Source organism: Balaenoptera musculus, chromosome 7 (genome assembly GCF_009873245.2).
Source record: "Balaenoptera musculus isolate JJ_BM4_2016_0621 chromosome 7, mBalMus1.pri.v3, whole genome shotgun sequence".
NCBI classification, from domain to species: Eukaryota; Metazoa; Chordata; class Mammalia; order Artiodactyla; family Balaenopteridae; genus Balaenoptera; species Balaenoptera musculus.
In genome coordinates, this window is record NC_045791.1 from 65,952,398 (window position 1) to 65,968,911 (window position 16,514).

Here is a 16,514-nt window from a genome sequence, read left to right on the forward strand (position 1 = left end):
CCTCAACATAATAAAGGCCATATATGACAAACCCACAGCAAACATCATTCTCAATGGTGAAAAACTGAAAGCATTTCCTCTAAGATCAGGAATGAGACAAGGATGTCCACTCTCACCACTATTATTCAACATAGTTCTGGAAGTCCTAGCCACGGCAATCAGAGAAGAAAAAGAAATAAAAGGAATACAAATTGGAAAAGAAGAAGTAAAACTGTCACTGTTTGCGGAAGACATGATGCTATACATAGAGAATCCTAAAACTGCCACCAGAAAACTGCTAGAGCTAATTAATGAATATGGTAACGTTGCAGGATACAAAATGAATGCACAGAAATCTCTTGCGTTCCTATACACTAATGATGAAAAATCTGAAAGAGAAATTATGGAAACACTCCCATTTACCATTGCAACAAAAAGAATAAAATACCTAGGAATAAACCAAAAAAAAAACAAAAACAAACTGGTAAATGAAAACAACATTTAAAATTGTGTTGTCATTAGAGTATACACAAAGTAATTGAAGCTGTAGGTATAGAAGTGATTGCCTTGAGAAAACATGTATAATAAGGAAAGGAAGGAAGGAAAGAAGGAAGGAAGGAGGGGAAGAAGGAAAGCAAGAAGGAAGGAAGAGAAGGAAGGGAAGGAAAGAAGAGGTCTTCAAAAATAGGGAGATTTAAGTGGCATTTAAGTAAACCTGCCAAAGGGAACAGTGGCAATCAAGGGACCTGAGTATTAATTAGGAATGACTGATCACGTGAGTCCCATGCGGGTAGGGATCACATCTGCTTCTCATTTCTGGAGCAGAGCACCTAGCACAGTACCTGGCCAGTAGATGCTCCATTCGCAATTGTCCAGTGTTGTCCGTGGGGCAGGAAAGCTACAAATACCATTGGCTGCGGCAACTGGGTGACTGGGGATGTGTGCAAGCTGGATGGCAGGCAGTGAGTAAAGAAATGAATAGGGAACAGAAGTGCCCTTGACCGGTGGGGAGGGCCGCGCTGTGCACCCCTCTGCTCTCGCTGCAGGGAGATGGCTTAGCGACTTCTGCTGGGGAGGTTCCTGGCCTCCATAATCTGCAGGAAGCCCTCTCAGAGTCAGTGGGCGCCCCTTGCCTCCAGGGCCCTGCAGACCCCACAGCGCAGTCCTAATAACCTGACAGTAACACCCAGCCAAGCCCAGTCAATATACACCACCAGAGTCTGTACAATGACCTTTAACATCCAGGATGGACCAGACTTTCAAGACTGAGTTGTCAACAGTGAGACACCAGTGGTTGTGGATTTCCATGCACAGTGATGTGGTCGCTGCAAGATCCTGGGGCCAAGGTTAGAGAAGGTGGTGGCCAAGCAGCATGGAAAGGTGGTGATGGCCAAGGCGGATATTGATGACCACACAGACCTCGCCATAGAGTATGAGGTATCAGCTGTGCCCACCGTGCTGGCCATCAAGAATGGGGATGTGGTGGACAAGTTTGTGGGCATCAAGGATGAGGACCAGCTGGAGGCCTTCCTGAAGAAGCTGATTGTCTGACAGGCAGGGAAGCGTCCTGACTGCCCCTGCCCACCTGGGCCCCGTGGTCCCGGGGGACCCAGATAGAACTCACAGCCCTTCTGTGCCGGCCCTTCCTACCTCCTCCCTCTGCCTGGCCCCTGTGGGTCCGTGCTTTGGAGACCAGGCCTCCAAACACAGGAGCCTCAAGTGCTCCCAACCTGGCTGACCGCCAGGGTGGCCGCCCAAGGAGCGGTGCCGCCACCGAGCTGGGACAGCCGTCTCCTCACCCACTCTCTGCTCCTTCTGGGGCTTGTTGCCGTGCTCCCAGGATGCTGGGACAGAGTCCCGGGGCCAGCCTGCAGTAACAGCTTGGTCTCCCTGCTCCCTTCTGATCTGAACCCCGGTGCCTGGCTCATCTGCCTCCTGCATTTTTCTTTCCTGCTGCTGTTTTGTAAAAAAAAACAAAAAAAAACAGAAGAAGCAAAAAAGAAACCCAGGGCTTCCCTGGTGGCGCAGTGGTTGAGAATCTGCCTGCTAATGCAGGGGACACGGGTTTGAGCCCTGGTCTGGGAAGATCCCACATGCCGCGGAGCAACTGGGCCCGTGAGCCACAATTACTGAGCCTGCGCGTCTGGAGCCTGTGCTCCGCAACAAGAGAGGCCGCGATAGTGAGAGGCCCGCGCACCGCGATGAAGAGTGGCCCCCGCTTGCCACAACTAGAGAAAGCCCTCGCACAGAAACGAAGACCCAACACAGCCATAAATAAATTAATTAATTAATTACAATAAAAAACAACCCATAGAATACAGTACCAACAGCGGACCCTAATACAATCCACGGTCATTGGTGATAACGATGTGTCAATGTAGGTCCATTTATTGTAACAAATGTACCACTCTGGTGTGGGATGTTGATGATGGGGAAGGCTGTGCATGTGTGAGGGCAGGGGGAGTATATGAGAAGTCGCTGTACTTTCTACTCATTTTGCTAATGTTTTGTTATTTGTAATTTCTTCTTCTAAAAAAAGGAGGATATTAAAAAAAAAAAAAAAGAAATGAGTTATCAAGCCATGGAAAGACACGAAGGAACCTTAAGCGCATATTGCTAAATAAAAGAAGCCAATCTGAAAAGGCTGCATACTGAATGACTCCAACTATATGACATTCTGGGAAAGAAAGTAAAAAGATGTGATAGTCAGGGGTCAAGGGTCAAGGCGGGGTGAGGAAGTGATGATTAGGTGAAACACAGGAGATATTGAAGGCAGTGAAACTATTCTGTAGGATACCGTATTGATGGATACATGACATTATTTGTCAAAACCTACGGAACTGTATAACACAAAGAGCGAATCCTAATGCAAACTATGGACTTTAGTTAGTAATGGTATATGAATATTGGTTCATCAATTGTAATAAATTGTAACTGCACTAAGGCAAGAGAACTAAGAGAGAACTAAGAACCGCACTAAGGAGAAACTGTGAGTGGGAAAAGGAGAGGATATATGGAAACTCTCTGTACTATCTGCTCAATTTTCTTTTTTTTAATTTTATTTTACTTTATTTCTTTATTTCTTTAGTCTTGGCTGTGTTGGGTCTTCGTTGCTGCACGCGGGCTTTCTCTAGTTGTGGTGAGCGGGGCCACTCTTTGTTATGGTGCACAGGCTTCTCATTGTGGTGGCTTCTCTTGTTGTGGAGCACAGGCTCTAGGCGCACAGGCTTCAGTAGTTGTGGCACGCGGGCTCAGTAGTTGTGGCTCACGGGCTCTAGAGCGCAAGCTCAGTAGTTGTGGCACATGGGCTTAGTTGCTCTGTGGCATGTGGGATCTTCCCAGACCAGGGATCAAACCCGTGTCCCCTGCATTGGCAGGAGGATTGTTAACCACTGCACCACCGGGGAAGCCCTATCTGCTCAATTTTCTGTAAACCTAAAACTGCTTTAAAAAATTGTTTATTAATTTTGTAAAAAGTGCAACCCATGGCTTGACCAGTTCTGTATATACCACTTTCTTAGGCAGTAAATTATCTTTGCAGAGCGCCTTTGGGCAACAAGCAATGATGCAGCATAGCCCACATAGACAGAAGGGTTTTGAAGACAACAAGCCTTCAAACTCATCCCCCCACTAGAGTGTGAGCAGGAATGACAGAAGGAGGAACAGAATGTGGTGTGTGGAACCCTGGGTCCCCCTTTTAGCTACAATCAAGGAGTCACTGAGCACACGAAGGCAGCCTCGCAGGGGTAGCACCGCTCTAAGAAACAAGCGACACTTCTGACTTGTTTTACCCAAATAACTTAAATAAGCAAATAATAACCAAGTGATTCATCCTACATGATCTTCAGTTTTCCCATTGATACAACTGACAGTATTATGCATTATAGATGCTGCTGTGTTGTTTTCAAGCCTTCCTTGAAAGCCTTAACAAAAACGTCAAAACATCCTCGCATATGATACTGATGATAAGGAAGTGGATATGTGTGATCACATATGAGATATCTTATTAAGGAAAGTGTGGGTGGGAGGGTTCTTCTTTAGAATATTTTCAAAAAGCTCTTCTAAACACTAGATATATTTTTTATTACTTTTACTGCTGTTCTGAAGTTTTGTCTAAGGACCGCAGGGGTTTTCTTAACCTTACAAGTAAGTTTCTGTTGAGTAGAACCTCGTCATGCTACTTGTTGCTGTTGATAGAGTTTGTTAAGCCAACAGTGAAAGCAATCTGTCCTCTCAATGCATGGTAGCACTTCAATAGTGGAGATTCTGTAATGAATTTTAAAATCAGAGATGAGAAGCATTTCCCCCACCCACCTGGGATTGGAAAGAGAAAATTCAGTAAGACAAAACAGGATGCAGAGCTTAAGAAGTGGGTTAGAGCCCACGAAGTTCTAAGAATCACAACTGTTGAAGAAATATTAAGCAGACCAGAAAATTAGTGAAATGAGTCCAGGTTGAGTGAGACTGAATGCTTTCCCCAAGTCCCACATGGTAACTGCCTTTTTTCTTCTGTAGGGAGAGAAAGAATTGGGAAGAGATTTCAGATTTCTAGAGATTCACTTGAATAGTTCCTACTGCACTGCTCACTGGGACAATATTCTTTCTCCTCCCCAAGGTGGCCATATGGAGCAGCAGTTCACCCCATCCATTCACTCTCATCACTTAGAATGGAGTTGTCCCCATGCAAACATCGAGCAATGGCACCGTGAGAATTGATAGGCTCATGAAAGCAAGGCTGATGGGAGCCCTGGGGTGCACCCCCAAACTAAAAGGACTCAGGTTGCAAGACCTGTCACTTAACAGTCACAGCAGGATATATTTTTGGTAATTGAAGCCTAATTTGGATTGTGTTTTTGGAAAATGATAACATTAGTTTTCTAAAAACTAGAAAATTTTTTAGGGGGGAGTGGTGGTTCTCTCCAACTCCACTTTGAAGCTAAAATGGCAAACTGTTTAGAATACAAACTTTTTCTTCCCGTGGATTTATGTAGTAGATGTTTCAAAATGACTGGCAAATACATAGAATTCATACAAAGTTAGAGGCAAAAGGGTGCTCCAGAACCCTCTGGTTGAATCTCTTCACTCTATAGTTGAGGAGAATGAGGTCCAGAGAGGCTAAGTGTTATGCCCAAGGGCACACAGCTGGCTCACAAGATGAGACTTGAATCCGGATTGCCTATGTACTGGCCAATGCTCTTCCCTTTCTACTGTGCTCTACTTCCCAGCACCACAAGAGGACACCTACTGTGTCTTGCAGAATCTAGACTATTTTTTGAAAGCTTGGAACTAAACTTGTGACTAATTAGAATACAGTGTTCCACCACCTTTAAGTCACCAGCTAAAATCCACTGCTCCCCGTCGCAGCACGCCCGAGGCCTTCTGGGTAACCAAAGAAAGATTATTGTCTCAACTCAGTTCTCTGTGTCTAGGTACCCACAAAATGGAAATCACTTTACTTGGGGAAGAGCAAGAGGACAAGATGAGATGAAAAGGAAGCATGTTTAAAATGGATAAAAGGAGGCACTTTTTTCCCACTACACACAATTGAACTGGGGAACTCACTGCAGCAGGATATTAAGATCAATGGTGAAGGTTTGTGTTTTAAAAGATTAGACATTTCACATGCATATCATCAACAGCGACACTCAATGGGATGAAAGTAAGATGGATGAAAGTTCTCAAGCTTCAGTGCGTAAGTTGATCACCAACTGGGTCAGGTGAAAAGAAAACAAGTTGTCTACTGGATTAAAATTTCACAGAAAGGCAGATCTGGGGGGTTCCAGTCATTGCTGCTGTGTAACAAACCACTCCAAAGTAGGGGTGTGAACCAACAGGCATTTTATTATGCACATGGATACGGTGGATCAGGAATTTGGAGAGGGCACAGCAGGGATGGCTTGTCTCTGATTCATGACATCTGGGGCCTCAGTTGGGAAGACTTGAACAACTAGGAATGACTTGAGGTTGGGGGCTGGAATCATCTGGAAGCTTCTTTACCTAACCTGGGATGACTTGAAGGCTCACTCAGCTGGGACTGTCAAGTGGAGCATCTATATGTAGGTGTCAAGAGGGAGTGTCCCAAGAAAAAGCACTTCCAAAAAACAAGTGTCCCAAGAGACCCAGGTAGAAACTACACGGCCTTTTATGACCTATCCATGGAAGTTTTAGAGCATCACTTCCAACACAGTCCATGGGTCAAAACCGTCACAAGCCCACTGAGATTCAAGAGGAGGAGACTTAGGACCTCCTACATCCCTCCCCTATGGGGAATGGCAAGATCACATTGCAGAAAAACCTGTGGGATGGGAGAGGTTTTCGCAGCCATCTTTGGAAAATGCAATCCCCCAGGGAAGTGGTGGGTGATGTGAGGTTACAAGAACACACAATCTAGTGGAAAAAACTGACATATGAACAGAGAATCACAGTACAATAAAATAAATTTCAAGGTAGTTATTTCCCCCTCTTTGACAAGAATTCTTTTTTTTCCCCTTTGATAAGAGTCATCACATTAAAATTTTTTCATTCATTGTCTGTCTTCTACTAGATTGGAATCTCCATGCATTTAGTTTCCTACTGTAACCCCTGTGCCTAAAACACTACCAAGCCCAAAATAGGCACTCAATAAATATTTGCTGAAAGAGTATATGAGTAAAGTGCTGTAATAGAGAAGTAGTGGGAGGGCTGTGGGAGTACAGGCAATAACAAAGCACTCAGCTTGACAGAAATGACATTTGAGTGGGTCTTGAATGCTCTTGAAGGATAAACAACAATTTTTCTGGTGGAAAAAAAAGGGAATAAATTTTTCTCCTTAAATCTCCTCCAGAGACTTCATTAGCCAAGTTTAAGTGGGCAGATCTCATCCTAAGTGTACAGACTGCATGTAGTAGTTACAATGTTCTTGGTTGCAAGTGAAAGAAAACAGGGACTCGAATGTATTAAAAAATAAGCAGCGTATCGTATCACATAACAACAAGTCTGGAGGCCAACAGTTCAGGCAGCCTCAATGCCATCCTTCTTCACTGGGTCAACTTAGCTCCTTTGTGGTTGCAAGATGGTGCCCACAGTGGTAGGCATCACAGGCAGACAAAACAATACCCAGCAGGGGAGAGGACTACTTCTCCTTTGGAGTAAGATCTTTCCCATAAGCCCCTGACAGACTTACCTCACACTGGCCCCCACACCACGCCTTATTGGCTAGAACTGTGTCCCATGCATGTATGTAACCTAAACGCTGATAAGAAGAAAGGGAGAAACACGAGCGGTTGGACTAATCACGTGTTACTCCTTGGGGCTTGACCTGAAGCTCCTGCCTCTCCTGAAGCACAGGGCTATGCAGAAAAGGGTGGATTCCCCAACAAAACAGAACAAAACAAATAACGGGGGTTTTGTTAGGAAGGAAAAAGGGGAGATGACTCCTCGGCACATAATCAACAGTGTTTGCAACATTAGGCTTGGGGAAGGTTAATGTTCTGTTTTCTTTGTGGATGACTATTACCTAACAATTTTATTTATTCTTTTTCATGCTTTTTGCTCCTTTCCTTTCTCCTCTGCACTAGTAGTCAGTTGAATAAATCAAGCGCCGTATCAATAGGAAAGAGTGTCATGTGTACAGTGTACATACGAATCTAATTAATCAAAAATATGTTGATTAGACGTGAGTGCACTTTCAGGTAAAAACCTTGATTCAGATGCTTCTGATAGCATAGCCATGCCCAGCTCTTCACCACTTGAATCGTGCTCTTTCATGGCCTTGTGCCCGTTACTTGTGCTGATTCCTCTGTCTAGGAAGTCCTTCTCAGTTTCCTTACCTATAGTGGATACTAGTGATTGCCTCTCCAGCGTCCATTCTATCCTTCTAGTAATTTGCTTGAAGAGATGGCGAACTGCAAAACTACTTTTTTCAGACTCCCTTGCAGCTAGGGTCTTGATCTGAAATCAGTTCAGTCAATCAGGTGCACTTGTGTAAGATTTGGAGGCAGATGCAAGGAGAAGGCATCATTCTGTTGCTGTTGCTGTTGGCCAGCAAGGTTTGAGCAATAATGTTAAGAGGCATTTAATGCTGTTGGACTCAATGTCCTGTTTCAGTGTCTAGTCACCAGTTTCATGGGTGTGAAGAGCCCTTGCTGCAGCACCATCCCAACTTCTGGAACATAGCTACTGTGGTAGGCCCATGAACTCAGTAGCCCAGGGGCACCCCCCTGACTTCTGCCCCTCCAGCTCATCCATTTTGTAAGCCTCTGTTTGATTCTCAGTATTAAATATTTCTCTGTTTGAAACACCTAGAGTGGTTTCTTCCTGTACTAAACCCTGACTCATAGATCACCTAATTCATATTCAGCCTTCCAGGCACAGCCTGGGTCTTCCCTGAGCCACCAGGTTGGGCCAGGTGCTTCCTCTGTGCTCCCACCACGTCCTGCCTGGTAAGCCCATGCCTCTTCATCTTTGCACCCCTGGCACCAGTGTTTGGCTCACAGCATGTGCAGCATCAATATTTACCGAACTGAAGCTCCCTCTGCCAAGATACCAGACAGGTCCTGAAATCTAGTCTAAAGGGTGCCCCACCTCATGCCTGGTCTGCAAAGCCCAAAGAACAAGTGGCTCTAGACTTATACTGGATTCTAGATGAATCCAGAGCCCTCAGCTTTTCCGTACTTTAGTCCCCCACACAAGAGGCCACACCAGAATTGAAAATTTGACCTGGTCCCCAGGAAAAGGATGATAAGGAACAAGGGAAGTTGCTTATCTCAAGAGTTACCATCTGGTGGTTTTCAGGACCCTCTACTGCTGGGCCTACAACGAGGCCTGCAATCAATGGCAGCATCGCCTTTGGAGCGAGGAAAACCCAAGTTGGAAGGTGTGTGCCGTTGTGTAGCAAGTTACTTTCTGAACCTCAGATTCTTAATCTATAAAATGGGGTTGATAATATCAACCTCACAGGATTCTTGGGGGTAAAAGAGATTATATATGTAAAATGCTTAGCACAGTGCATGCACATTGGAAATGCCCAATACCCATCAGTTACTGTTACGGCCACCATTGTTGTTGACTGTGCCATCCCTGTACCACAATTCTGTTACATATTTTTTACTTCATATACATACACTTTCCTTCAGCCCAAACAGACTCACATGCAGTTAGACTAGAACGTACTTCTCTATACTTTCTCCCGAGGTGTTCCATTTTACATCATGATGTGATTAACCCTTTTCTGCAGAAGATCCAGCTAGGCCCAAGTTTGGGGCTGTGCTGAGGAAATAACAAAACCATCTATGTCTAGTGGCTCTCGACCCTAGCTGAAAATCAGGATCACCTGGAGAGCTAAAACCAAAACGGCAACAAAAATAAACAAATAAAACGAAACCAAGAAACAATGTCTGGGTCCGTCAACCAGAGATTCTGATTCAGTAGGGCCCAAGCATCAGTATATCTTAAGGCTCCCCAGGTGATTCTAATGTGCAGCTGAGAGCCATGGCTGAGAGTGGGAAAGATTAGCGCTTCCATCGCCTCTGGGAAAGAAGAAAGAAGCTCTTACTTTTCTATAATCTCCACCACAGTGGAGGAGGGGAGAGGACTAAAGATTACAGTTGAATGATTCCACTTATAATGTGAACAAGGCATTCTTATTATGAACCTGGATAAATGACTCATCATGTTAATCCTCTGATTAGTGTCTGGGTTTCTCATCTAGAGGTGTCTGATCTGATGAGAAGAGGAGTTATCAGAAATGCTCTAGGACATGGAAAAAGCTAGTCTGGAAATACCTGTGAGGGATTTCAAGTTGGCTTGTGGGTGTCTGTCCTGTGCCAGCCCTGTGCACACTCGCACACTTGCGGGCTGGTTGCTGATGTCAGGTGTACGCACTTTGATCCAGGGCAAGTGAAATGATCCCTGCTTTGGCATAAAATCTAGCTAATATCTAAATGCTAGAGATAGCTGGTGACAGCTGGGAGTGTGCTCAGACATAAAGTACAGGCATACCTCATTTGATTGCGCTTTGCAGACTTTGCTTTTTCACAAATTGAAGGTTTGTGACAACCCTGAGTTGTCAGATGATGGTTAGCATTTTTTAGAAATAAAGTATTTTTAAATTAAAATATGTACTTTTTTTAAAGACAGAATGCTATTGCACACTTAATAGACTGAAGAGTAGTGTAAACATAAGTTTTATAGACATTACTGGAAAACCAAAAAATCCATGTGACTCACTTTATTGTGATATTTCCTTTATTGCAGTGGTCTGGAAGCAAACCCACAATATCTCTGAGGTATGCCTGTACATCTAAAAAATGTAACTTTTTTCCCATTATTAAAGTGATACACAAAAGAAAATAGAGTGAGAAAACAGAAAAATAGCATGAACCCAGTAGAAACTAATAACAGACTTAAATAGAGTTACGAGGTGCTAGACATGGTTTTAAGCTCTTCACCATATAAATTCATTTACCCCTCACTACAACCCTATGAGGGGTAACTCCACTTTACAGATGAGGAAAGAGGACCTGGAGCTGTTGTGTGACTTGTCCAAAGTGGCAGCTAGTAAAGGAAGAGCCAAGGTTTGGACTCATGCTGCATTTAACAGGGTATGGTCAACCTCAGAGATATATATAGCTCATAAGGTAAGCTTTATCCAAGGATTCAATGCCACTTGCTAAAGTTTAAAAAGTTAATCTCAGTTGCCATTTATTCATCCATTTATTTCACAAATATTTACCAAAGGCATCTATGGGCAGCACACTGTTCCAGGCTTGATTATCAAGATACTGAAGAGTATACAGAGGCTACCTGTCCAGTCATTCCTATAGCATTGAACTCTCAAGTGTCTCAATATGTATAATCAGTACAAGTATAGTAAGATTAGAAATGCAATAACTATTCTCTGATTACAAAATCCAAAACCAATACTTCAAAACTTTCAAAATGTCACAGTCTTACTAGATGGAATGTTTGGCATGATCCTCCGTATTTTCATCAATTAATAAGTACACCTTGGACAATAATTTAAGTTGAACCTCATGAATTCCACTTTGTAGCAACACGTTTAATATAACAGTAGTGTCTTCAAGTCAGAAATTTGGTGTTTTTGGATGGATGGATGGATGGATGGCTAGATGGACGGATAGATGAGTGAATTAATAGCTAAGAATGCCTGGCAATGTTCTAGTTGCTTAAAAATTGCATCTTTAAAAATAATTCAGTGTTTTCCAGTTTGTTAAACAATAACTATGACTCAGAAGAAAATTGTGATTTCTGTCCTTTCCATGGACTAAATATGTAACTTCAAGGAAGCCATTATGATGCCAGTTCCATCTGATTGTTGTGAGGATCAAATGAGCTAACTGAAATGAATTATGTAGCACCCTGCCTAATACATGTTAAACAGCATATTTTAAACTGCCTTTAAAGTGAAATACTATATGCAGAAAAGCAAAAATTCAAATGATACAAAAAGCTATGCAATGCAAAATACGTTTCTTTTGGCCAAGTTTTCCCGCTATTATTACTACTATTATTAGAGATCTCCAAGCAAAAATAACATCTCCCTGTTGATTAAGAAGGGAGAGGTTTACAGACTAGGAGATAACATCCTTTGAGTCAGAACCAAGTGAAATAACACATGTATTCTGGTTAAATTCCAGCATGAGTGATTAACATTCTCCAACTTCAAATAATTTTTATTATTAGCCAACACTTGTCCATCCCCAATAATACACATGTTGCATACAGGCCACAGAATGAGGCAGCCTCTCTTGGCATGTTCACAATCTGTGCATACTTTCCACTGAGGGTTTCCCTTTCTTTTTGATTGCTATTCCATAGCTTTTCAACTCCCACTACTTTCAACCCTGGGATGTTTGCCGACACTGAGTGCCAAGTAGTTCCAAAAAAACCAAAAAAATATAAGCACCTGTAGAATCCCAGGGAATGAAAGAGGTAAAGTACATTTTAAACATATTTATTAACGGTTTTAATGTTTGTGAAGAGATTTATATTTATTTCTTTTAACTTTGAGGCTGGGATTAATACACGTATTCCTCATTATTTCTCACAAAGTCTTGTTGATAAGCAGGAGGAAGAGGGCTATTCTGCAATTTTGTCTCCCAGTCTGTGTAAGTGGGATCCAGGACACAAGAACGACTCAGCCCTAAAGTGCAGTCCTGAGTCCCTCAAGAACTCAGGCCCTCCTGCCTTTTTTCCGCCTTCTTCCAGTAGAAGGAAGGGGTGGGGGGAGCGGGAAACAATTCAAACCCTCTTTGTAAGCGTGTGAATGAATTTCAAGAATGTTAAACACCTCAGTCTTCCAACCTAATTAGAACATGTAGAAAAGAGGCATTTTTAGGACATTTAAAACTTGCAGCATAATAACCCATCTGGAGAGCGCCACAGTGCGTCCCAGTGGTCGAGGCGCCCAGCAGGTCTTCGCGCGGGCTCCCGCAGCTCCGTGCGCCCCGGATCCCCGGCGGCGCGCGGGTGCGCAGCTAAGCAGCGGGTAGCCCCCGGCGGTGGGGGGGGGGGCGGCCCCTGCCCATCACAGAGCCCGGAGCCAGTGTTGCTTTTCTCTGCGGGCGACTTCGAACTGCCTGGATTTTTAACCCGATAAACTGATAAAGGACTAACATGTCTGGAGTCTTCCAAAGACAGAAAGAAAATCACTTTCTTGTCGCAACAGTAAGATTTTGTTACGAAATGCAAAAGTAAAGGTTAAAGCCTGGGAGATAACCGGTCGCATATGGGGGGAGGGGGGAGGAGGTGGTAAAAACTGTGGCTGTCGCGTCCCAACTATCTCGGTTCGAATCCCGGGTTTGCCATTTGAGAGCCTACTCTGTGCTAGGCGGTCGGAATACCGCGCTGAACAAGATTATCTAGGTTGTGGCTTTCTTGGGGGAACTATCATTAGCTCGGTTCCCTTGGTATGCTTCTAAACTCTGTTTCTTCACCTATAAGAATTGTTGTAAGGATCTGAGACATCCTGTATTAAGATGAGAATGATTAACGCGCCGTCTGACACACAGTAGGGGCTCAGTAAGCATTTGTACTTCTCTCAATTTGAGCTCACCTGGTGAGGGAGGGCAGCGCAGAGAGGAGACAGGTGCCACGGTTAAGAATGATTCTTTGAGCAGTTCTTTTAAACAAGCGCTGGACTCTAAGGATGCTTAGCTGCAGATAGGAGACCCGGTAGGTGCCCTGGAAGCTAGGGTTCATAAGCTAGAACATTACGGGAAAGTGAGCCCCGCACCAGTGGACGCCAGCAGGGAACTCAGGAGGGACTTCTAGCTAGGGTTTCCCGCTCCGGGTCTCAAGAAGGCGTGATTAGCATTCGCCCCGCCCCCCATAGCTTCCCGGCCGGCGATTGGCCCACGCTCCTCGGCTGCCAGCTCCAGGCGGGGCCGGAGGGCGCCTGGGGAGAGGCTGAGCCCGCGGGGCAGTGGGCGGGGACGCGCGGAGAGCGTGGCGGGGCGGCCCACCAACCGAGCCCCAGCGCGAAGGGGCGGGGCCGGGGCGGAGCCTCCCAGCGGGCATTAGAAGCAGGTGACCCAGGCTGGGCGGGAGAGGCCAGTCAGCCCGAGGCCGTGACTCCACTGCGGCCAGCGCCGCCGCCGCCGCCGCCGCCTACCACAAGCAGGTGTCCTTGTCGCACGTGTAGGAGGAGGCCGAGGCCGAGGGACCGGGACCGGGGCCGGGAGTTGAGGGAGGGAGGTTGTTTTGTTTGGTAGCTTTGCCAAGGTCACTTCCGTTTACCTTCTTGGTGCTGATGCCCCCTCCCGGGGCAACTTGGAGAGAGGGGAAAGGGACCGTTTCAAGGCGAGTACCTGTCCCAGGACTTCTCAAAGGGGCTCAGCTCACGTCTGTTCTATCTTACTGCCTTTTCAAGAGGAACCCTGTTTTTAATTTATATGTAGTTTTCTTAATTTTTAACTTTGTTGCATTTTGGCAACAAAATTTACCTTTGCTTTGGGGGCTTTACAATCCTAAAGTTGGCATTATAATGAAGTTCCACTTGGTTCAGGTGTCTTTGAACTGTGTGGTCTAAATTGGGAAAATATATTTCCTATACTTGTGTCTTTAAACATAATGTGAACAGTGAAAGTTGCTGTGACTGGGAAGTTGTTCCGTGTGCTTTTCCAGGTTGTTTCTCCTTCCACTGCTTAAAGTGTCCAAGATGCTTTAAGGTGAGCTGCTTGTCCCTGTTTATAGTTCCTAAGTTAGGGGACACCCTAAGTCACACCAAGGAGCAGGGGAGCATAATGTGGTTAGGGCCTCCGGAAAGTGACAAGGTTAGGCAATGTTTAGAGATTCTAATGTGTCCCTCCTAGCTTCGTTTAGCAAGCTTCGGTTTCTTCTCTGTAGTACTTGTAATCATTCTCATTCTTAACAGTGCCAGCTTTGCTTGAATAAGTTAGAGGTAGCATTGCAGTGTCCGGAATAAATATTTGGAAGAGTGCGAACCTAAGGGATGGTGATTGGTTGAACTTGAATTCTAGACTGTTAAGATGGCAGCTTTGTGCCGGAGGAGTGGGTGGTTCTTAATAGGCTTCGGTGATCCCACTTTTTTAAACTTGTGTTAAAATTTTGGTAAAAATAAACCCACTTCCTTCTTCTGGAAGGACTTAGCGATAGTGCTGAAGAGGGCTCCTTTTTACATTTAAGGACTAAAATGGATATACCTCCTGTAATTAAGTAAATTTCCAACACCGCTCTTATCTGCTCCACCCCCAACCCACCTCCTTTATCATGTTAAACAGTCTTTTTGCCTTTCTTATTCCTCCTCTCCTGGAGAGCTGTGATTAGAAACCACACCCACCCTTGAAGGAGGTGCTTGACCCGGGGGGAGGGAGGCTGGCTACCTGTGAACAAACACTGGCAGCGATGGGGGAAAATAAGTGTCCCTGGATTTTGGACTAGATTACAGCCAGATATTCCAAAAGCGTCGAGACACTGCTCTCTGCGGCCTCTGAAAACAAATGAGACCCATAACACCCCTGCATAAGCTTTTAAAACATGGATCAGTGTAGCAAAAGGAAAGCTGTTCCCCCCCCCCCTCACCTCAATATATTTTTCTCTTCCTCCTCTTCTGAGAAAGCCTATATAGTGATGAGCACACACTTTACTGTTAGAGAATTCTGTTTGCTTTTCTAATCTGTTGAACCATTCCCTCATTTATATATGAAAGCCTATGTATTGATGAATACACACGTACACACACCACGCATACATACTTTACTGTTAAAAATTCTGTTTGCTTTCCTAATCTATTTAACCATTCATTCAAGAAGAGTGTGAGGCCATTACTGGGGAAGGGGGTGACAGTGCATTGGCCAGCAGAATACCAGTGACCAGGACTGAGTGGCGACTAAATTTACGAAGCTAAAATGGCAAAAACAATTAAAATTTGAGGATGTCTCCCTAGAAAAACAACAAGTGTAGGGATTTGCGCTTCATTTATACCAAAGTTGGAAAAGTCAGATTTAAGCCCAGGTCAGTTTACATTATGGATATTAAGTAAACAAGTGTATAGTTTCCATAGTGTATTTAAGCACTTTGCTGGTGGAAAGAAGCCTGGTGTTATAGTTTTCATGGACTTTCAAAAGCTATTCACGTTTATAAAAATGCACTGCTCTTACACACTCATCCTCTGAATCAAAATTTCAGTATATTCGACAAAACCTTGTACACAGAGCTACAGAACTTTTTGCACATCTAATTCCTCTACTTGTTCAGAAGCTTCTTAGAACCTTGAAATAGATCCCCTGCCTGAGGGCCAGTTCCTCTCTTGTTTTTCAAATGAGGAACTTTTCTGATCACCTTGACCTCTTCCCTCAGTTAACATGTCTTCCCAGAAAGTACATAGATTATTCTGCTGCCTTAGGTCGTTGTGCCTAATTTGGGTTTTTCCTCTTCCTTTTTTTTTTTTTTTTTTTTGTGGAGGAGTGTAAAGATGATGCAGAATGTATCTAAAAGTTGTGGGATGATGTGGTTGAAGTGATTTAATTCTTCCTGTTAAAACAACTATTTTTCATTTTGGCAACATACCAAACCTAAAAAGAACAACCAATTTACTTTAAAAAAAAAAAAAAAAAGACAGTTAAGACAAAGGATACTAAGCCAAGGAGAGGCAATACAGGTAATGCATTTGGAGGTCTAGGTCCAGGCCAACTCTCAGAGCTGCCTCTGTTTTCAGCCTCTGTTCTCACCGCTGCTCTCCCCCTCCCTTCCCTCAAAGATGAAGCCCACCTGCTTCCCTCAAGTCTTACCTCAGCCACCCCTCCCGCTACCCAGGGCAGAGAAGCCCATCTATTTATGGTCGCCCCCTATTTCCATCTCATATGCTGTTTTCTTCGGATTTTTATTTTTATTAGGCAAACAATCCACACTCGTGAAAACAGTTATAAAATGGAAGGTTGTGGGGTGGTTTAGCAGCTTCTTCACAGCCAGCTCTGTGATCTTAGTGAGGATTTAAGGCCCAGTTTAGTTTCACATGTACAGCTTTTGGGCTGTCCCTTTCGTGGTTCAATTGTAAGCAACGTCTCCCATCACAG

At 44.3% G+C, this 16,514-nt stretch overlaps 1 long non-coding RNA gene and 1 pseudogene across 1 annotated transcript; both read left to right on the forward strand.

Moving 5' to 3' along the window:
- The first annotated feature begins 407 nt into the window (after positions 1-407).
- On the forward strand, positions 408-1,968 carry LOC118897866 (annotated as a pseudogene).
- A 1,420-nt stretch (positions 1,969-3,388) lies between these two features.
- On the forward strand, positions 3,389-6,505 carry LOC118897867. The gene is made up of 2 exons (XR_005020557.1): positions 3,389-4,803; positions 5,409-6,505. It is a non-coding gene; the product is annotated as an uncharacterized LOC118897867 (long non-coding RNA).
- Positions 6,506-16,514: the final 10,009 nt, after the last annotated feature.